This window comes from Pristiophorus japonicus, chromosome 33 (genome assembly GCF_044704955.1).
Source record: "Pristiophorus japonicus isolate sPriJap1 chromosome 33, sPriJap1.hap1, whole genome shotgun sequence".
Lineage (NCBI taxonomy): Eukaryota > Metazoa > Chordata > Chondrichthyes > Pristiophoridae > Pristiophorus > Pristiophorus japonicus.
In genome coordinates, this window is record NC_092009.1 from 6,512,249 (window position 1) to 6,534,841 (window position 22,593).

General features: G+C 47.3%; 2 non-coding genes across 2 annotated transcripts; both read right to left on the minus strand.

The window, feature by feature from the left end:
* Positions 1 to 13,874: 13,874 nt before the first annotated feature.
* On the minus strand, positions 13,875 to 13,947 carry trnak-cuu (transfer RNA lysine (anticodon CUU)). The gene has a single exon. It is a non-coding gene; the product is annotated as a tRNA-Lys (tRNA).
* A 796-nt stretch (positions 13,948 to 14,743) lies between these two features.
* Positions 14,744 to 14,815, minus strand: trnae-uuc (transfer RNA glutamic acid (anticodon UUC)). Its single transcript has one exon. It is a non-coding gene; the product is annotated as a tRNA-Glu (tRNA).
* Between the last annotated feature and the right edge of the window lie 7,778 nt (positions 14,816 to 22,593).

The window sequence follows — 22,593 nt, forward strand, 5'->3', positions numbered from 1 at the left end:
TGTAACGAAAGGAATGGTTTTGTGAAGCATTGAAAGGTGCCCTTGAAATGGCTCGCACTGCTCATTTCAAAACACGGTTATGATTTGTTTCAGTGCAAAAGAAGGCAGGCTCAAATGGCCGACTCCTGCTCCTGGTTCTTCTGTTCTTATACAGAGCACAGAACAAATTATTAAATGATCAACTCTCCATCAGTCGCATTTCTTTCATTGTGCAAAATAATTTATGGGTTAATTAATGATGTTTTCCTGTGAAAGCAACATAAAAATTTAAGGAAAATAAATCGGCCAACGTGGGGCTTGAACTCACAACCCTGAGATTAAGAGTCTCATACACGACGAACTGAGCTAACCCTGACTGCTTAAGTTGCGTCTTCCTGTCGCTGATGGCTGCCAGGGGTCTGTTGGCTCCGCACCATGGGTTTATCTCGAACTTCAAACCTCGAAACTGGTTCTCCTGATTTCCAAGCCACTTGCATTGCGGAACCTTCATTTCGACGAACATCTCCAGCTTAATGTGTAGGCCTCGTGGCGGAACGGTAGTGTGTCTTACTTTAGTTCCGAAAGTTGTGTGTTCAAATCAGGTCGGAGTCACTGTTCTGTCAGACATTTTTTTTCCAGAATTAATATTTTTTTTTCTGTTTGGCAATAACCAGACCCTTGCTCCAAGGTCTCTCTCACTATTTCCCCGGTGTCAGGCAGAGATACGCCTGCTGTCCTCATTTATTTCATGTGACAGGAGACAAAAGTTCAAAATCAACCTGCAGGTGGCCACACACAGCACTGAATAGTCAGGATGGCCTGACTATTATCCCTACCAGAGTGGATAACCTCATATTTCATACATTATACTCCATCTGACAAATTACTGCCCAGCCACTGAGCCTATCGATATCGCTTTGCAGATTGTTTGTGTCCTCCTCACAACTTGCTTTCCCACCGATCTTTGGATCACCTTGGCTACATTACCAACATGCAGAGCACAGAACCAATTATTGACCGACTGACTTTCCGTCAGTTAGCATTTCTTTCATTGTGCAAAAGCAGATTATCGATTCATTAACGATGTTATCCCATGAAAGCAAAATAAAAGTTAAACGAAAATAATTTGCACACTTGAAAGGAATATTTTTAGTTGGTGCAATTCCGGTCAGAGAAATGTGGTGAAAGGAACTTTTTGTGGAGAGAGGGATTGAGTATTTCAGCTTAACGCTGAACACTTCTCTCTGGGCAGAGAACGAGGCACCAGTTTCTTCTAGTGTTGCAGTTATCACATCCGCCTCACACGCGAAAGTTCCCCGGTTCAAGCCTGGGCGGAAACATTATTTCTGAAACAAAAACTGGTTTTAAATGTTCATTGTTCATGTGACAATGGCCTCCTTCCGTGCTGCAAACTTCTCTGATTCCATGATGAGCAAGGAACATTTAAAACCAATCTCCGAAAATACAGAGTGTGTAAAATCAGAAAAGGAATAAAACTTCTCAATGATTCAAGTTTCACAAATTATTAAAATTAAGTTGTTGAAGTTTCGACTGTCCCTCAGTGATCATGTTAGCATTTCTTGCAATCTGCTAAACAATGCTATCGGTTAATATCAGCAGATACAAGCCGCATTTCAAACCCGGAATCAACTTATTCATTATTCTCCCTTCCCAGTTCAACTGCACAGATGGTTATTTATACTCCATACCAGAAACTCAAATCCAACTTCTGACATTCCTTATTTCGAATTACCAACTCATTTGTTTTGACACCACTCTGAAGTGCTTTGGGTCATCTGTGTAATTTAATTAAATTACTTCACATTAATTAAAAACGGTGGTCGCAAAATTACTTCTCCAACTGTGAATCGAACCCCGGTAGCTGTCGTGATCAGAATGTTTTTGTGAAGCATTTAAATATGCTCTCTAAAAATCTCGCATTCCTAATTTACAAATAGGGTGAACATTTGTTTCAGTGTGAAAGAAGGAGATTGAAAATGACAACAAAAACACCAGGCAGCGACTACATTAAGAAAAATTCAAACTTTTCACAAAGTTGGTTTTACGAAGTAACGGCTGAGCTCAAGTTGGCACTAACCAGTCCCATCAGAATTTTAAATGTTTCTATGAGATCCCCGCTCATCCTTCTAAATCCAATGTATAAAGGCCCAGTTGATCCAGTCTCTACTCATATGTCAGTCCGGATTGCCCCTTATGCTCAGACTGTGTCCCCTGGTTCTGGACTTCCCCAACATCGGGAACATTCTTCCTGCATCTAACCTGTCCCGTCCCGTCCAAATTTTAAATGTTTCTATGAGATCCCCTCTCATCCTTCTAAACTCCAGTGAATACAGGCCCAGTTGATCCAGTCTCTCCTCATATGTCAGTCCTGCCATCCCGGGAATCAGTCTGATGAACCTTCGTTGCACTCCCTCAATAGCAAGAAGGGTCCTTCCTCAGATTAGGAGAAAAAAACTGAACACAATATTCCAGGTGGTGCCTCATCAAGGCCCTGTACAACTGCAGTAAAACCTCCCTGCTCCTATACTCAAATCCCCTCGCTATGAAGGCCAACATACCATTTGCCTTCTTCATCGCCTGCTGTACCTGCATGCCAACTTTCAATGACTGATGAACCATGACACCCAGGTCTCGTTGCACCGCCCCTTTTACAAATCTGCCGCCATTCAGATAATATTCTGCCCTAGTGTTTTTGCCCCCAAAGTGGATAACCTCACATTTATCCACAGTATACTGCATCTGCCATGCATTTGCCCACTCGCCTAACCTGTCCAAGTCACCCTGAAGCCTCCGAGCGTCCCCCTCACAGCTCACACCGCCACACAGTTTAGTGTCATCTGCAAACATGGAGATATTACACTGTTACATGTTCATTACATGTTACAATGAACATTCTGAATTAGACACCTCAAGTAAAGTGCGTGCAATAGGCAATGATTCAACAATTAACATAAGTACGCAAGTAGCAGGAGTCGGTCATTCGGCCCCTCGAGCCTGCTCCACCATCCAATAATATCGTGGCTTTTCTGATCCTGCACCGCTGCTCTTTTTATACTCCTCTCGAGTTTCTGCAGTGTCGAGTTCTCGCTTTCTGTCCTAAGCTCCCCTTTTTCCTTTATCTTACCCTGTGTGTCCCTTGAGGAATTTTTATCCCCCATCTGACTTTACTCACTCTGTGTTTTAGGAGACTGGTTTAAAATGTTAATTGCTCATCATGGAATCAGAGAAATTTACAGCACGGAAGGAGGCCATTCGGCCCATCGTGTCCGTGCCAGCCGACAAACAGCTCCCCAGCCCAGTCCCACTTTCCAGCTCTCGGTCCATAGCCCTGTAGGTTACGGCGCTTCAGGTGCACATCCAAGTACTTTTTTAAATGTGCAGAGTGTTTCTGCATCGATCACCCTTTCAGGCAGTGAGTTCCAGTGATTTCCCCTCAAATCCCCTCTAAACCTTCGACCAATTACTTTAAATCTGTGCCCCCTGGTTGTTGACCCCTCTTCTAAGGGAAACAGGTCCTTCCTGTCCACTCTATCCAGGCCCTTCATAATTTTATACACCTCAATCCTCTCCCCTCAGCATCTTCTGTTCCAAGGAAACAAACCCAGCCTATCCAATCTCTGCTCAGAGCTACAATTCTCCAGTCCCGGCAACATCCTCATAAACCTACTCTGTACCCTCTCCAGTGCAATCACGTCCTTGCTGTAATGTGGTGACCAGAACTGCATGCAGTACTCTAGCTGTGGCCTAACAGTTCAAGAATAACCTCACTGCTCTTGTATTCCAAGCCTCTGTATAATCGATCTGGACAGCAGCCTGCCCTGTCGAGAGGTGATCGTGGGACTGAGCCTTAGTGGAATCGGAGAGGAGGAAGTTCTCTGCTGATCAACATGCAGTCAGCCACAATTCCTCATTCTTTAGGCGGGACTGTGTTAATGTAAGATGGGGTGGATTAGTAAGAGAGTCCATGCCATTACTGGCTTGCAACAAAAGCTATTTACCCAACGTGGGGCTCAAACCCCCAACCCTGAGATTAAGAGTTTTATATTTGACCAAGTGAGCTGGCTGGTCTTGGCAAAGCTATGGATCCTTGTTGTATCTTAAATCTTGTGGGTGGATTAATTATTTAAATAATGGTTGAGTATCTCACAGACTTTAATTATTTTTGCCAACTTGTCATCGGGAACATTCTTCCTGCATCCTCGTGAACCTTGTCTGAACTGCCTACAATGTAAGTATATCGCTCCTTAAATAAGGAGACCAAAACAGGTAGCATTTCTTTCATTGTGCAAAAGAAGATTAAATCCCGTGAAAGCAACATAAAAGTTTAAGGAAAATAATTCACCCGACGTGGGGCTCGAACCCAGGACCGTGAGATTAAGAGCCTCCTGTCCTACCGACTGAGCTAGCCGGGCTTCTCAACATCGCTCCTGTCAATCCCCTTCAGTTACTGGTCAATGGTGATCCCAGGCTGTTGATGGCGGGGGATTCGGCGATGGTAATGCCGGTGATAGCCGGGCCTGCTTCAGTTGCATCTTCCTGTCGCTGATTGCTGCCAGGCGCCTGTTGGCTCCGCCCCGTGGGTTGATCTAGAACTTCAAACCACGAAACAGGTTCTCCTGAATTCCAAGGTGTGTACGGAGATCAACCATCAAAAGCTCTGTCATTAACCACAGGGGGTCCGGCAATTTTCTGATCGCAATGCGCTTTCAGTCCTTGTACTTAAAATTGTGGATGTGTAAATTGGGGAGTTTCATGACTTTGAAAGGAACATTGTTGTTTGGTGCAGTTCCAATCAGAGAAATGTTTGTGAAAGGAACGTTTTGCAGAGAGAGGGATTGAGCGCCTGTTGGCGGAAACATTTTTGAAATGAAATCTTGTGGACGATAAAATGGAAAAAGAGCAGTCCGGGGTACATTGTCACATGATGCAAGCTATCTCGGATCCGGACCAAAGCTCCCCGTACACCGAGCAGAGGCTCAGGAAAACCCCGGGTAGAGGATATCCCGGTCACTGGGCCTTCCAGCAACACTGAACAAGTGCCCGGTCTGAAACTTTCCAGAGTAATAACTTGGAACGAGAGCATCCAACAGTCTCTTGGGATCTCTTGGAACTTCAGGGGATGCGCTCCCTGGTGTTGGAACATGGGAGTGCATGCTTTACAGAGACACAACATCACTCCCCCGCCAAAGTCAAAGTGAAAACTATTTACAAGGTGAGGCGGTCGGGAGCATTTCTTTCCCTGGTGGACCGCCTCGGTACAAATGTCTGTTCTGGTGTTTTGACTGTGCCCTCGCTGAGCAGGCGTGTTGTTGGCCCTGCAGGGCTGCTGGGTGAGTCTGGCCTTGCTGGGCTGTTGGGTGTGATGGGTTCGATTTCCAATCCGTGGTGGTGTCGTTGATCCTTTGGGTGTGTGTTGCGGGTTCGAAAAATGTGGTGTCTGCTGTGGGTTGTTCAGGGCAGTCTGAGAACCGCAGCCTCGTTTGGTCCTGGTGCTTTCTGCAAACTTGTCCATTGTCTAGTTTGAAGACAAACACCCGACTCCCTTCTTTCGCGATCACCGTGCCCGCGATCCACTTGGGACCATGTCCATAGTTTAGCACATACACAGGGTTATTCAGATCAATTTCCCGTGACACAGTGGCGCGACCATCATTTACATTTTGTTGCTGACGCCTGCTCTCTACCTGATCATGCAGGTTGTGGTGGACCAGCAAGAGTCTATATTTAAGTGTCCTTTTCATGAGTAGCTCAGCCGGGGGCACCACTGTGAGCGAGTGGGGTCTCGTGCTATAGCTGAGCAGTACTCGGGACAGGCGGGTCAGGAGTGAGCCTTCTGTGACTCGTTTGAGGCTCTGTTTGATTGTTTGTACTGCCCGCTCTGCCTGCCCATTGGAGGCTGGTTTAAACGGGGTCGAGGTGATATGTTTGATTCCATTGCGGGTCATGAATTCTTTAAATTTGGCACTGGTGAAACAAGGCCGGTTGTCACTGACCAGTATGTCAGGCAGGCCGTGGGTGGCAAACATGGCCCTCAGGCTTTCAATGGTGGCGGTGGCGGTGCTTCCCGACATTATTTCTCATTCAATCAATTTTGAAAAAGCATCCACCACCACCAGGAACATTTTACCAAGAAATGGGCCTGCATAGTTGACATGGATCCTCGACCCTGGTCTGGAGGGCCAGGACCACAAACTTAGTGGTGCCTCTCTGGACGCGTTGCTCAACTGAGCACATACACTGCATTGCCTTACACAGGACTCTAAGTCAGAGTCGATACTGGGCTAGCACATGTGGTATCTCGCTATCGCTTTCATCATTACTATACCCGGGTGTGTGCTGTGGAGATCCGAGATGAACGTCTCCCTGCCCTTTTTTCGTAGCACTACGCGGTTACCCCACAACAGGCAGTCTGCCTGACTGGACAGCTCGTCCTTTCGCCGCTGGAACGGCTTGATTGGCTCTTCTATTTCAACGGGAATGCTGGCCCAGCTCCCATGCAATACACAGTTTGTTATTAGGGACAGCAGAGGAACTTGGCTGGTCCAAGTCCTAATCTGGCGGGCCGTGACAGGTGATTTATCATTTTCAAATGCTTCCATGACCATCAACAAGTCAGCGGGCTGCGCCACCATCAACAAGTTTGCAGGTTGCGCCATTTCCACCCCCGTGGTGGGCAATGGTAGCCGACAGAGCATCCGCACAGTTCTCAGTGCTTGTCCTGTGGCGGATGGTCTAGTTATACGCTGAGAACGTGAGTGCCCAGCTTTGTATGCGGGCTGAGGCATTAGTATTTATCCCCTTGTTTTCAGCGAACAGGCATGTGAGGGGCATGTGATCGGTTCCCAGCTCAAATTTGAGGCCAAACAGGAACTGATGCATTTTCTTTACCCCGAACACACACGCTAATGACTCTTTCTCAATCATGCTGTAGGCCCTCTCGGCCTTAGACAAGCTCCTGGAAGCATCGGCTACAGGTTGCAACTTCCCGACAATGTTAGCTTGTTGTAATACACACCCGATTCCGTACGACGACGCGTCACATGCTAGCACAAGTCTTTTACACGGGTTATACAATACAAGCAGCTTGTTGGAGCATAAAAGGTTGCTGGCTTTGTCAAAAGCAATTACTTGTTTTTTTTTCCCCATACCCAGTTCTCACCTTTGTGCAATAACACATGTAGGGGCTCTAAAAGGTGCTTAACTCCTGTAGGAAGTTACCAAAATAGTTGGGGAGTCCCAGGAATGACCGCAGCTCCGTGACGTTCTGTGGCCTGGGCGCGTTCATGATAGCCTCTGTCTTGGCGTCTGTGGGCCGAATGCCACCGCCGTGATCTTTCTCCCGAAAATCTCCACTTCTGTTGCCATGAAGATGCATTTCGACCTCTTCAGCCGCAGCCCTACGCGATCTAGTCGCTGGAGGATCTCCTCCAGGTTTTGTATGTGTTCGACGGTGTCCAGACCCATAACCAATATGTCCTCCTGAAAGACCACCGTGTGTGGTACCGACTTGAGTAGGTTCTCCATGTTTCTCTGGAAGATCGCTGCAGACGACCGAATTCCAAACGGGCATCTGTTGTCGCTGAACAGTCCCTTTTGCATGTTGATGCAGGTGAGGCCCTTCAAAGACTCCTCCAGCTCCTGCGTCATGTAGGCCGAAGTCAGCTCAAGCTTGGTGAACGCCTTGCCTCCTGCCAGCGCGCCAAATTGGTCGTCTGTCTTAGGTAGCGGGTATTGGTCCTGTAGCGAGAAACGATTAATAGTTACTTTATAATCGCCGCAAACCCTGACCGTGCCTTCACTTTTGAGTACTGGAACAATCGGGCTGGCCCATTCGCTGAATTCCACTGGGGAGATGATGTCCTCGCGTTTCCGCCTGTCCAGCTCGATTTCCACTCTCTCCTCATCATATGAGGTACCGCTCGCGCCTTGTGGTGAATGGGTCGTGCCTCTGGGACCAAGTGGGAACGCACCATCGCACCGGAAAATTTCCAATGCCTGGCTCAGAAAGGGAAGGAAATTTGTTCAGAAACTGGGTACATAAGGCCTCATCGACATGTGATAGCGTTCGGATGGTATCCCAGTTCCAGCGGATTTTGCCCAGCCAGCTCCTTCCAAGCAGTGTGGGGCCATCGCCCGGGACAATCCAGAGTGGCAGTTCGTGCACCGTGCCCTCGTAGGTGACCTTGACCATGGCGCTGCCCAGGACAGTGATAAGCTCTTTGGTGTACACTCTCAGCTTTGTGTGGATGGGGCTTCGGGCTGGTCTGAATGCGTTGTTGCACCACAGTCTCTCAAACATTTTTTACTCACGATGGACTGGCTAGCGCCAGTGTCCAGTTCCATGGTTACGGGTAAGCCATTCAATTTTACATTTAGCATTATAGTGGACATTTCGTCGAAAATGTGTGCACCCCGTGTACTTCAGCATCTGCCTCCTCTCTCTGAGGCTCGAAATTGCTTTGATCCACCATGGACCGATCTTCCTCTGCCACATGGTGGTTAGCAGGTTTTGCAGAGCTTTCAGCTCATTCGCAAGCTCGTTGGAGATGCCCCATTGTTCCACAGCTCTTGCAAACATACCGTTTGAAGCGGCATGAATAGGCTGAATGGAAGCTTGCACATCACCAACAACGTGTGAATTGCCTTGCACTCATCCTTTGTTGGAGACTCTGAGTCATCTGGGTCACCTGAGGCCTGTTAGCATTTGCAGATTCGTGGGTTCTGCCCTGTACATTTCTGCTCACAAACACAGTTCCAGTTAATTTATGAACATCGCTAGCACTTGAGTGCTGAGAGATTTGTGTTGTTTTATCACTAGTGGAAATAAATACCTCTGTTATCGCAATGGCCTTACTGACGGTCGGTTTCTCTACAGCCAAACGTTTTCGTAGGATGGTCTCGTGGCCAATGCCCAGTACAAAAAAGTCTCTGAGCATTTGCTTCAGGTAGCCATCGAACTCACATTATCCTACAAGTCGCCTTAGCTTGGCGATGTAGCTCGCCACTTCCTGATCTTCAGTTCACTGGCACGTATAAAACCGATACCTCGCCATAGCACGCTCTCCCTCGGGTTAAGATGGTCCAGAACCAGTGTACACAGCTCCTCATACGACTTATCTGTGGGTTTCACCAGAGCCAGAAGATTCTTCATGAGGCTGTAGGTCTGAGCCCTACAGACTGTGAGGAGTACCCCTCTCCTTTTTTGCAGCACTTCCTTCTCCGTCCAGCTCGTTGGCTACAAAGTACTGGTCTAGCCGTTCGACATAGAATTCCCAGTCCTCACCGTCCGAGAACTTCTCCAGGATGCCCACAGTTTGCTGCATCTTTGTGTTGGATTCGTATCCTCGACGCCAGTTATTTGTTCCTAACACAGATGAGGCTGCACACAGGGACGTTAAAGTAACAGTGACCTCAGTCTTTAATAAGACACTCCAGAGTGAGAAACTGGCCTTAGGGGCCGGCTTAAATGCAGCGCTCCCAAGGGGTGTTGGGATCCCTTGGGACTTCAGGGAATGAGCTCCCTGATGGTGGAACATGGGAGTGCATGCTTTGCAAATACACAACACATTCGTTGCCTCAACTTTGATTTCTGCCAACATCCCTTGTGTTTCACCTTCGCCGCAACTCCGCCACAATCTCTCACCACTCCTCCACCACGATCTCTCACAGTTCGTCCACCACGATCTCTCGGCACTCCTCCGCCACGATCTCTCACCGTTCCACCACCACGATCTCTCGCCGTTCCTCCACCACGACATCTCACCGTTCCTCCACCACGATCTCTCACCGCTCCTCCACCACGACCTCTCACCGTTCCTCCACACTGATCTTCCCGCTCCTCCGCTGTACCTGGGTCACGCCGATGTTCCTGCCTGCCCACGCACAAAACAGCGACCTGTGTTTTGATGACGTGCAGCACAGCAGGACTCCAGATGTCCTGGTTAACCTTGCCACTGGACCAAGACCTCGCTCTGTCAAGCCCGTGCGGTGGCTGGTGTCCAACGGTCACACCACGTTAAAAGAATCCACCCACAGGCATCTTCCACCCTTTGATTGGAGTTCAGAACTCGAACATCGGGTCCTTCATTGAAACACCTGTGAACACATGTGGAAGTAAGCCTTCCTCGTTCGAGGACACGCCAATGATGATGATGATGATGATGTGTGGGACCTTACCAAATGTCTGCTGGAAACCATCAGATTAAATCTAGTAAGACCCGTCCCTTTATTCAGTTTTCACTGACCTTGCCTTAGGAAGGCTATATTGGCGTTGGAGGGAGCACTGTATCGGTTTCCCAGAATGATACCTGGATTCCAAGGTTTAAATTAAAATATGAGATTACACCCACTGGAAATTAGAGGGTCGAGCATTGATTTGATCAAAATTTTCAAAGATAATAAGGGAAGAGATAGAGTAGATAGAGAGAAATGATTCCCGCTGGTTGCGGAGTCCCAGGCTAGGGGCCATAGTCGAAACATTAGAGACAGACGTTTCAGGAGTGAAATTCGGAAACATTCCAACACACACATGGTGGGAGAGGTTTGGAACTCCATTCTGCAAAGGGCAGTTCGTGCTGGGTCAGTTGTTCATTTTACATCGCATTTTGATCAAAGGTATTAAGGAAGATTGTCCAAAGGCGGGAATATGGAGTTTGCTCACAGATCAGCCATGATCTCATTGAATGGCGGAACCGGCTCGAGTGGCTGAATGGCCTCCTCCTGTTCCTGTGTAACAGGCTTGAGCGGCTGAATGGCCTCCTCCTGTTCCTGTGTAACAGGCTCGAGGGCCTGAATGGACCTCCTCCTGTTCCTGTGTAACAGGCTCGAGAGGCTGTATGGGCCTCCACCTGTTCATGTGTAACAGGCACGAGCGGCTGAATAGCCTCCTCCTGTTCCTGTGTAACAGGCTCGAGGTGCTAAATGGGCCTCCTCCTGTTACTGTGTATCATGCTCGAGGGGCTGAATGGGCCTCCTCCTGTTCCTGTGCAACAGGCTCGAGGGGCTGAATGGGCCTCCTCCTGTAAATGTGTGTAAGGTCTGGGAAACAAAGGGAGGTGATATGAGAAAACATAAACTAAATGGTATTGTGTTAAAAGAGACGCAGAAGGATTGAGTGATTTACACACAGAAATTTTTGAAGCTGGGTAGATAACTTACTCAGTTGTTTAAAAAGAATACAGGGCCCTTGGCTTTATATGAAGTGAAATAGAGGACACCAGCGAGGAAGTTGTACCATACCTTTTCAAACCCGGTTTAGGCCTCAGTTGGAGAACTATTTACAGTTCTGAGCACCACAATTTAGGAAGGATATCAAGGCATTGGAGAGAACGTAAGAAATATATAAGAAACATTTTCTATTGGTGTTGAAGACACAAACACAGGCATTCATCGAGAATCAACCTGCAGGTGACCACACACAGATTAAAGAGCCAGAGAGACCGACAGAATCGGGAAACACCGGCACATAGACAAGAGATATTGACAAGGACTGAAAGCACTTTGCGATCAGAAAAATGACGGCCCAGCTGTGGTTAATGACACGGCTTTTGATGATTGATCTCCGTACAAGCCTTGAAATTCAGGAGAACCGGTTTCGTGGTTTGAAGCTCGACATAAAGCTCGAGATAAAGCCACGGGGCGATAGCAACAGGCGCCTGGCAGCAATCAGCGACAGGAAGATGCACCTTATGCAGGCCCGGCTAGTTCAGTCGGTAGAGTATTAGACTTTTAATCTCCGGGTCGTGGGTTTGAGCCCCATGTTGGGTGAATTATTGTCCTTAAACATTTATGGCGCTTTCACAGGAAAACATCATTAATGAACCCATAATCTTCTTTTGCACAATGAACGAAATGCGAACTGAGGGAGAGTTGATCATTTGATCATATGTTCTGTGCTCTGTATAAGAACTCAAGAACCAGGAGCAGGAGTCGGCCATTTGGCCCTTCGAGCCTGCCTTCTTTTGCACTGAAACAAATTATAACCGTGTTTTTAAATGAGCAGTGCGAGATATTTATAGGGCACATTTCAATGCTTCACAAAACCATTCTTTTCGTTACAGCCACCCAGGATCGATTCCTGGTTTGAGAAGTAACTTTGATATCATTGTTTGCAATTGAAGTGGGGTCATTTTATGAAGTTCGATGGATGTCCCAAAGCACTAGAGTGTGGTGTCCAAACAAATGAGTTTGTAATTAAAAACACTGAATGTCAGGAGTGTGATTTGAACCCATACCTCAAGAGGAGACTGTGACCTGAACACAGCACCTTGGCCATCCGGACTGTTAGAAGCTCCCGTTACAAGTTATTACTCTGGAAAGTTTCAGATTAGCACTTGTTCAGTGTTACTGGAAGGCCCAGTGGCCGGGATATCCTCTCCCCCGTTATTTTCCTGAGCCTGTGCACGGTGTCCGGGGAACTTTGGTCCGGGTCCGAGGTAGCTTGCATCAAGTGACAATGCACCCCGGACTGCTCTTTTTCCATTTTATCGCACGTTAGTTTTTGGTGCAAAAATAATATCTCCAGAGGAGACAGTGATCTAAACACAGCACCGCGTACTGCTCGGCCATCCTGACTATTCACTGCTGTGTGTGGCCACCTGCAGGTTGATTTTGAACTTTTGAGTCCTGTCACATGCAATAAATGACGGCAGCAGGCGGATCTCTGCCTGACACCGGGGAAACAGTGAACAGACATTGCATTGTGTTCAGGTTTAATCACAGCAATATCCGCAGTCAGGAGCTGAAAAAGACGAAGAGCTGAAAAAACACAAGAAAAAAGCAAAGAAATGTCAGCAATTGTGGTAAACTCTTTAATGTGTTTCCTGCTCGTTTCGTGATGCGGCGCTCACAGAGGGAGCACGGATTCAGAAAATAATTCTTCCATTCAAAATCTTTAAAATAATGACATGCAACTAATTAAACTGTGTGCCGGGGGATGGGGATGAGTGAAGATTATTAGTTTTATTCCCCATTCATTAACCGACAGCGTTGTTTTGTAGAATTCTTACTGAGGGACAGTGGAAACTTCAATAACTGAACTTTAATTATTTAAGGATTTTGAATCATTGATGAAGTTTTCTCCCCTATCTTATTTTACTCACTCTGTATGTTGGAGACTGGTTTAAAATGTTCAGTGCTCATGCGACAAGGAACCTGGGCGACTTTTGTTCAATTTATTTCACAGCAAAAGTGTTCTCCAAAATACAATTTCCACCCGGGCTCGAACCGGGGACCTTTCACGTGTGAGGTGAATATGATAACAAGAACACGACAAAAACACTGTGTCTGAAGCAATCTTCGGAAAAAAGCCAGAGCTTTAACCTACACAGCTGGCCGATACTTCAGGAGCTGGTTTTACGAGAAGAGAATGACGGTGCTATGTTTCGGAAGGCTGTGAGTGTGCCAGGAATTGATCTCGTGTTTCCCAGACTTCATGCATAGGAACAGGAGATGGCCATTTAGCAGCGAGTGGTTAGGATCTGGAATGCACGGCTTGAAAGGGCGGTGGAGGCAGACTCAATCTTATCTTTCAGACGGGAGTTGGATAAGTGTCTGAAGGAAAAACAATTGCAGGGCTACGGGGAAAGGGCGGGGAGTGGGACTCGCTGAGGGTCGGCACGGGCTCGATGGGCCGAATGGTCTTCCGTGCTGGAACCATTCCATGATTCGATACGTTCGTGGCACATTTCGTAGTGTGGCTGGAAGCACAACATTGCAAAGGGACATGGATTGAGTCGCCAAAACTAGTGGCATCTGATTCAGGAGATTCGCGGGCTTGGAAATTTCGGAGTTTAATGACTTTGAAAGCAACATTTTTGTTTTGTGCCGTTTCGGTCAGAGTTTTTCCATTAAAGCAACATTAAATGAAAAGAGATCGCCCAACGTGGGTCTCGAACCCACGACTCTGAGATTAAGAGTCTCATGCTCTACCGACTGAGCTAGCCAGGCTTTCACTCAAAGCAGGTTTTTTATCACTTTTTGCAGCCAGCCGCCTGTTGGCTCCGCCCCAGATGTTTAAACTTGCTGTTGAAGAACTGCCAGGATCTTCTTGAATGGTGGACCAGGCTCGTGGGGGCCGAATGGCCAACTCCGGCCCCTAATCCTTACGTGTTTATGTTTACGTCTTTATGCGGAGCTCCTTTAGGGTAAACGAGCCAAAGGAGGACAGCGGAAACGTTATAAGGACACCCTCAAAGCCTCCCTGGTAAAGTGCGACATCACCACTGACACCTGGGAGACCCTGGCCGCAGACCGCCCGATGTGGAGAAAAACCTTCTAAGAGAGCGTTGAGCTCTTTGACTCTAGACGCAAGGAGCATGAATAGACCAAGCACAGGCAGCGGAAGGAGCACGCGGCAAACCAGTCCCACCGACCCCTTCCCTCGACGTATGTCTGTCCCACCTGTAACAGGGTCTGTGGCTCTCGTATTGGAATGTTCAGCCATCAAAGGACTCACTTGGGGATGGAAGCAAGTCCTGCTCGATCCCGAGAGACTGCCTCTTATGGTGTCTATGATTTGCGGTACACTGCGGAAACATCTCCACTTTCAGCACCAGATTACCAGAATTAAACCCAATGGGATCGGGAGAAAAGTTCCTCATATGCTCAGAGCAAAATATATCATTTGACAATAGAATTCTATATATTAATTAATGATGTTTAAATCAATGCTACTTTTTTTTTTACACAGGAGATGAATAAAGATGATCTATTTTATTATAAGGTTTTGAATTAAAAGTACAATTTCCCTGACCGGGAATCGAACCCGTGCCGTGGTGTTGAAAGCACTAAATCCTAACCACTAGACCATCAGGGAACCTGGTTTGGATAGAGTTGCAGTGTTTGTGTCGAGGTTCACATCGAGCAGATCCGTAACACAGGACTCTGTGCTCTCCGGGCTGTTCCCAGCGACACACACCGAGACAGACATCACCTGCTGCTGGAGTGCCATCAACTCAGTCAAAGATGCTCTTTGGTCTTGCCGAAACTTTCTGGTCTTCCAGAGCAAGGAGATGTCCACGTCTGCGTGTTGCAGACTGGCGCAATCCAAGATCCAGGATTACGTGCTGAGGGACACACTTAAAATTGGTGTAGTTGCCGCAAAGGCAGGGTGGGGAAGGGCCACAGTTTAAAGCCCTTCTGACACGGTAAACCCCGGGGCAGGAATCAGAATAAAACTCCGCTCGGGCCGTACTTGTAACTTCTCTATTGTGTACATGGAGCACCATGATCTGTAAACACCGATGTAGTGCCATGTACAATGTAAGGTCTGTTTCGTGATGCACGTTGAAAAAATGTTTAATGTTCCGTCACCCATTCCATGTACTGTATAGTGACACGAGTGATGTAATTTGTTGAATGTACTACAAGGTATCCCGTATTGTACCGAATTGTACTGGAACTGAAAAGCAAGGGAATACATCGACCAGAAATGCCGTCAGCACCCAAATGTAGTGCATGGGATTACTGACCGCAGCTAAATGTACTGAAATGCTTTTGAATGTACTGCACAAATTTTTATATGAATAAAGTACTTTTTTAAATAAAAAAAAAATCTCTGCCTGACACCTTGGAAACAGTGAGACAGACCTTGGAGCAAGAGTCTGGTTATTGCCAAACAGCAAAGGAAATATTAATTCTGGAAGAACAATATCCAACAGAACAGTGACCACGACGTGATTTGAACACGCAATCTTCGCAGCTGGAGTTAGACACACTACCGTTGCACCATGAGACCTACATAGTGAGCAGGAGATGTTCGTCTATATGAAGGTTCTGTAATACAAAGGGCTTTAAAATCTCCGCCCATTCCCACCAGGTATCACAAGGTGCGCTCACCTGACAGGCACCGTATGGTTTCTTCTTAAACTTTTCTTTTGCTTTCACGGGAAACCATCATTAATTAACCGCTCACCTTCTTTTGCACAATCAAACAAATGCTAACTCAGGAACAGTTCATACTTCAATCATTTGTCCTGTGCTTTGCATCTTAACTCGAAAACCATATCCCATTTTACTCACTGTGTTATAGCTTTCTGGTTCAAAATCTACATTGCCGATGACACCACGAATCTGGGGCAACTTTTATCAAATTTAACAGCACCGGTTATTCGTACCGTGCACACAAAATACAATCAGTCGTGAAGATAAAATCCCACCGTGCGTATTTTCAGATTCAACGCAGTAGCATTTCAAATAAAGTGAAAGAATTTTACACTGAAAAGTATTGCAAGTGTTGCTTGTATTTGTGTCTTTAATTAATCTTTGTGGCGTCTGACTCCCCTTCATGCCACTGCTGAATAAGAAAGGAGGGTTTGACATTGACCAGACTGCACTGCCCCTGATATTTGTCAGCTCATCCTTTATATTCAGTGGTTTCTCGCCCTTTGATGGGCTGCAGTGTAGCGGATATCACGTTGTCCTCACATTGAGTACTGTTGACGGGGATGACTCATCAGGGGAGTGCAGCAGCAGCCAAGTTCATGGCCCCGTGGCTGGCTCTGCTGCACAGAAGGGCAGGAAAAAGAATGGACAGCCATAGTGATAGGGAATTCGATTGTAAGGGGAATAGATAGGCGTTTCTGCGGCCGCAACCGAGACTCCAGGATGGTAAGTTGCCTCCCTGGTGCAAGGGTCAAGGATGTCTCGGAGCGGGTGCAGGACATTCTGAAAAGGGAGGGAGAACTGCCAGTTGTCGTGGTGCACATTGTTACCAAAGATTTAGGTAAAAAAAGGGATGAGGTCCTACGAGACGAATTTAAGGAGCTAGATGCTGAATTAAAAAGTCGGACCTCAAAAATAGTAATATCGGGATTGCTACCAATGCCACGTGCTAGTCAGAGTCGGAATCGCAGGATAGCTCAGATGAATACGTCGCTGGAGCAGTGGTGCAGCAGGGAGGGATTCAAATTCCTGGGGCATTGGAACCGGTTCTGAGGGAGGTGGGACCAGTACAAACCAGACGGTCTGCACCTGTGCAGGTCCGGAACCAAAGTCCTTCGTGGGGAGTGTTTGGTAGTGCTGTTGGGGAGGAGTTAAACTAATATGGCAGGGGGATGGGAACCAATGCAGGGAGAAAGAGGGAAACAAAATGGAGACAGATACAAAAGACAGAAAGGAGATGAGTAAATGTGGAGGGCAGAGAAACCCAAGGCAAAAACCAAAAATAGCCACTGTACATCAAAATTCTAAAGGGTCAAAGTGTAATAAAAAGGCAAGACTGAAAGCTCGGTGCCTCAATGCGAGGAGTACTCAGAACGCAGGAGAGGGCTCTGAGCTAGTTAGAGTGGGTGAGAGCGCAGATAAACAGAATCCCAAGAAAGAATGCAAAAGGCAGGAGGCAACAGAGCAGAGTAGCACTGGGGTAAGTGTAAAACACAAGGTAATAGGAAGGGACAATATGTATGAATATAAAGGGGCTGCAGGAGGGGTCAAAACTAAAAATCATGGATTAAAACTAGTATTAAATACTTTACCTAAACGCACGCAGCATTCAAAATAAAGTAAATGAGTTGACGGCACAAATCATGACAAATGGGTATGATTTGGTGGCCATTACAGAAACGTGGTTGCAGGGTGGCGAAGACTGGGAATTAAACATACAGGGATAGCTGACAATTCGGAAAGATAGACAAGAAGGGAAAGGAGGTGGCGTAGCTCTGTTAATAAAGGATGATATCAGGGCAGTTGTGAGAAATGATATTGGCTCTAATGAACAAAATGTTGAATCATTGTGGGTGGAGATTAGAGATAGTAAGGGGAAAAAGTCACTCGTGCGTGTAGTTTATAGGCGCCCAAATAATAACTTGACGGTGGGGTGGGCAATAATCAGGGGAATAATGGAGGCATGTGAATAAGGAACGGCAGTAACCATGGGGGATTTTAACCTACATTGGTCAAATCAAATCGCACGGGGTAGCCTGGAGGAGGAATTCATAGAATGCATACAGGATTGTTTCTGAGAACAATATGTTACAGAACCTACAAGGGAGCAAGCTATCTTAGATCTGGTCCTGTGCAATGAGACAGGAATAATAAACGATCTCCTCGTAAAATATCTCTCGGAATGAGTGATCACAGTATGGTTGAATTTGTAATATAGATTGAGAGTGAGGAAGTAGAGTCGCAAACGAGCATACAATGCTTAAACAAAGGGGACTATAGTGGGATGAGGGCAGAGTTGGCTAAAGTAGACTGCGAACACAGACTAAACGGTGGCACAATTGAGTTACAGCAGAGGACTTTTAAGGAGCTCTTTCATAGTGCACAACAAAAATATATTCCAGTGAAAAAGAAGGGCAGTAAGAGAAGGGATAACTTGCCGTGGATAACGAAGGAAATAAAGGAGAGTATCAAATTAAAAACCAATGCGTATAAGGTGGCCAAGGTTAGTGGCAAACTAGAAGATTGGGCAGTGAGTTCCAGTGATTTCCCCTCGAATCTCCTCTAAACCGTCGACCAATTACTTTAAATCTGTGCCCCCTGGTTGTTGACCCCTTTTCTAAGGGAAACAGGTCCTTCCTGTCCACTCTATCCAGCCCTTCATAATGTTATACACCTCAATCAGGTCTCCCCTCAGCATCCTCTGTTCCAAGGAAAACAAACCCAGCCGATCCAATCTCTGCTCAGAGCTAAAATTCTCCAGTCCGGCAACATCCTCATAAACTTCCTCTGTATCCTCTCCAGTGCAATCACGTCCTTGCTGTAATGTGGCGAACAGAACTGCATGCAGTACTCTAGCTGTGGCCTAACAGTTCAAGAATAACATCCCTGCTCTTGTATTCCAAGCCTCTGTATAATCGATCTGGACAGCAGCCTGTACTGCCGAGAGGTGATCATGGGAGGCTGAGCCTTCGTTGAATCGGAGAGGAGGAAGCTCTCTGCTGATCAACATGCAGTCACCCACAATTCCTCATTCTTTAGGCGGGACTGTGTTACTGTAAGTTGGGGTGGATTAGTGAAAGAGTCCATGTCATTACTGGCTTGCAACAAAAGCTATTTCCCCAACGTGGGGCTCAAACCCCCAATTCTGAGATTAAGAGTTTTATGTTTGACCAATTGAGCTAGCTGGGCTTGGCAAAGCTATGGATCCTTGTTGTATCTCAAACGTTGTGGGTGGATTAATGATTGAAATAATGATTGAGTATCTCACAGACTTGAATTATTGTTGCCAACTTGTCATCGGGAACATTCTTCCTGCATCCTCGTGAACCTTGTCTGAACTGCCTACAATGTAAGTATATCCCTCCTTAAATATGGAGACTAAAACTGTTAGCATTTCTTTCATTGTGCAAAAGAAGATTAATTGTCGTGAAACCAACATAAAAGTTTAAGGAAAATAATTCAACCGACGTGGGGCTCGAAGCCATGATCCTGAGAATAAGAACCTCATGTTCTCGCCGGGCTTCTCAACATCACCCAGTCAATCCCCTTCAGTTAGTGGTCAATGGTGATCCCAGGCTGTTGATGGCGGGGGATTCGACGATGGTAATGCCGTTGAGAGCCGGGCCTGCTTAAGTTGCATCTTCCTCTCGCTGATTGCTGCCAGGCGCCTGTTAGCTCCGCCCCGTGGGTTTATCTCGAACTTCAAACCACGAAACAGGTTCTCCTGAATTCCAAGGTGTGTACGGAGATCAACCATCAAAAGCTCTGTCATTAACCACTGGGGGTCCGCCAATTTTCTGATCGCAATGCGCTTTCAGTCCTTGTCCTTAAAATTGCGGACGTGTAAATTGGGGAGTTTAATGACTTTGAAAGGAACATTGTTATTTGGTGCAGTTCCGGTCAGAGAAATGTTTGTGAAAGGAACGTTTTGCAGAGAGAGGGATTGAGCGCCTGTTGGCGGAAACATTTTTGAAATGAAAACTTGTGGACGATAAAATGGAACAAGAGCAGTCCGGGGTACATTGTCACATGATGCAAGCTATCTCTGACCCGGACCAAAGCTCCCCGTACACCGAGCACAGGCTCAGGAAAACCCCGGGTAGAGGATATCCCGGTCACTGTGCCTTCCAGCAACACTGAACAAGTGCCCGGTCTGAAACTTTCCAGAGTAATAACTTGCAACTAGAGCATCCAACAGTCTCTTGCGATCCCTTGGAACTTCAGATGATGCGCTCCCTGGTGGTGGAACGTGGGAGTGCATGCTTTACAGAGACACAACATCACTCCCCCGGCAAAGTCAAAGTAAAACGTTTTTACATGTTGAGGCGGTCGGGAGCTTTTCTTTCCCTGGTGGACCACCTCGGTACAAATGTCTGTTCTGCTGTGTTGGCTGTGCCCTCGCTGGGCTGGTGTGTTGTTGGCCCTGCAGGGCTGCTGGGTGTGTCTGGCCTTGCTGGGCTGTTGGGTGTGATGGGTTCGATTTCCTGGTCCGTGGTGGTGTCGTTGATCCTTTGGGTATGTGTTGCGGGTTCGAAAAAGGTGGTGTCTGCTGTGGGTTGTTCAGGGCAGCCTGTGAACCACAGCCTCGTTTGGTCCAGGTGCTTTCTGCAAATTTATCCATTGTCCAGTTTGACGACAAACACCCTACTCCCTTCTTAAGCGATCACCGTGCACGCGATCCTCTTGGGACCATGTCCATAGTTTAGCACATACACAGGGTCATTCAGATCAATTTCCCGTGACACATTGGCGCGACCATCATTTACATTTTGTTGCTGACGCCTGCACTCTATCTGATCATGCAATTTGGGGTAGACCAGCGAGAGTCTGCTTTTAAGTGTCCTTTTCATGAGTAGCTCAGCCGGGGGCACCCCTGTGAGCGAGTGGGGTCTCGTGCTATAGCTGAGCAGTACTCGGGACAGGCGGGTTAGGAGTGAGCCTTCTGTGACTCGTTTGAGTCTCTGTTTGATTGTTTGTGCTGCACGCTCTGCCTGCCCATTGGAGGCTGGTTTAAACGGGGTCGAGGTGATATGTTTGATCCCATTGCGGGTCATGAATTCTTTAAATTTGGCACTGGTGACACATGGCCCGTTGGCACTGACCAGTATGGAACGCATGCCGTGTGTGGCAAACATGGCCCTCAGGCTTTCAATGGTGGCGGTGGCGGTGCTTCCCGACATTATTTCACATTCAATACATTTTGAAAAATCATCCACCACCACCAGGAACATTTTACCATGAAATGGGCCTGCATAGTTGACATGGATCCTCGACACTGGTCTGGAGGCCAGGACCACAAACTTGGTGGTGCCTCTGTGGTCGCGTTGCTCAACTGAGCACATACACTGCATTGCCGTACACAGGGCTCTAAGTCAGAATCGATACCGGGCCAGCAAATGTGGTATCTCGCTATCGCTTTCATCATTACTAAACCCGGGTGTGTGCTGTGGAGATCCGAGATGAACGTCTCCCTGCCCTTTTTTGGCAGCACTACGCGGTTACCCCACAACAGGCAGTCTGCCTGACTGGACAGCTCGTCCTTTCGCCGCTGGAACGGCTTGATTGGCTCTTGTATTTCAACGGGGATGCTGGCCCAGCTCCCATACAATACACAGTTTTTTACGAGAGACAGCAGAGGATCTTGGCTGGTCCAAGTCCCAATCTGGCGGGCCGTAAAAGGTGATTTATCATTTTCAAACTCTTCCATGACCATCAACAAGTCAGCGGGCTGCGCCCCCATCAACAAGTTTGCAGGCTGCGCCATGTCTACCCCTGTGGTGGGCAATGGTAGCCGACAGAGCATCCGCACCATTCTCAGTGCCTGGCCTGTGGTGGATTGTCTAGTTATAGCTGAGAACGTGAGTGCCCACCTTTGTATGCGGGCTGAGGCATTCGTATTTATCCCCTTGTTTTCAGCGAAAAGGGATGTGAGGGGCATGTGATCGGTTTCCAGCCCAAATTTGAGGCCAAACAGAAACTGATGCATTTTCTTTACCCCGAACACACACGCTAATGCCTCTTTCTCAATCATGCTGTAGGCCCTCTCGGCCTTAGACAAGCTCCTGGAAGCATGGGCGAAAGGTTGCAACTTCCCCGCAATGTTAGCTTGTTGTAATACACACCCGACTCCGTACGACGACACGTCACATGTTAGCACAAGTCTTTTACACGGGTTATACAATACAAGCAGCTTGATGGAGCATAAAAGGATGCTGGCTTTGTCAAAAGCAAACACTTGTTTTTTTTCCCCATACTCAGTTCTCACCTTTGTGCAATAACACATGTAGAGGCTCTAAAAGGTGCTTAACCCCGATAGGAAGTTACCAAAATAGTTGAGGAGTCCAAGGAACGACCGCAGCTCCGTGACGTTCTGTTGCCTGGGCGCGTTCATGATAGCTTCTTTATTGGCGTCTGTGGGCCGAATGCCGTCCGCCGTGAACTTTCTCCCCAAAATCTCCACTTCTGTTGCCATGAAGACGCATTTCGACCTCTTCAGCCGCAGCCCTACGCGATCCAGTCGCTGGAGGACCTCCTCCAGGTTTTGTATGTGTTCGGCGGTGTCCAGACCCATAACCAATATGTCCTCCTGAAAGACCACCGTGTGTGGTACCGACTTGAGTAGGCTCTCCATGTTTCTCTGGAAGATCGCTGCAGCCGACCGAATTCCAAACGGGCATCTGTTGTCGCTGAACAGTCCCTTTTGCGTGTTGA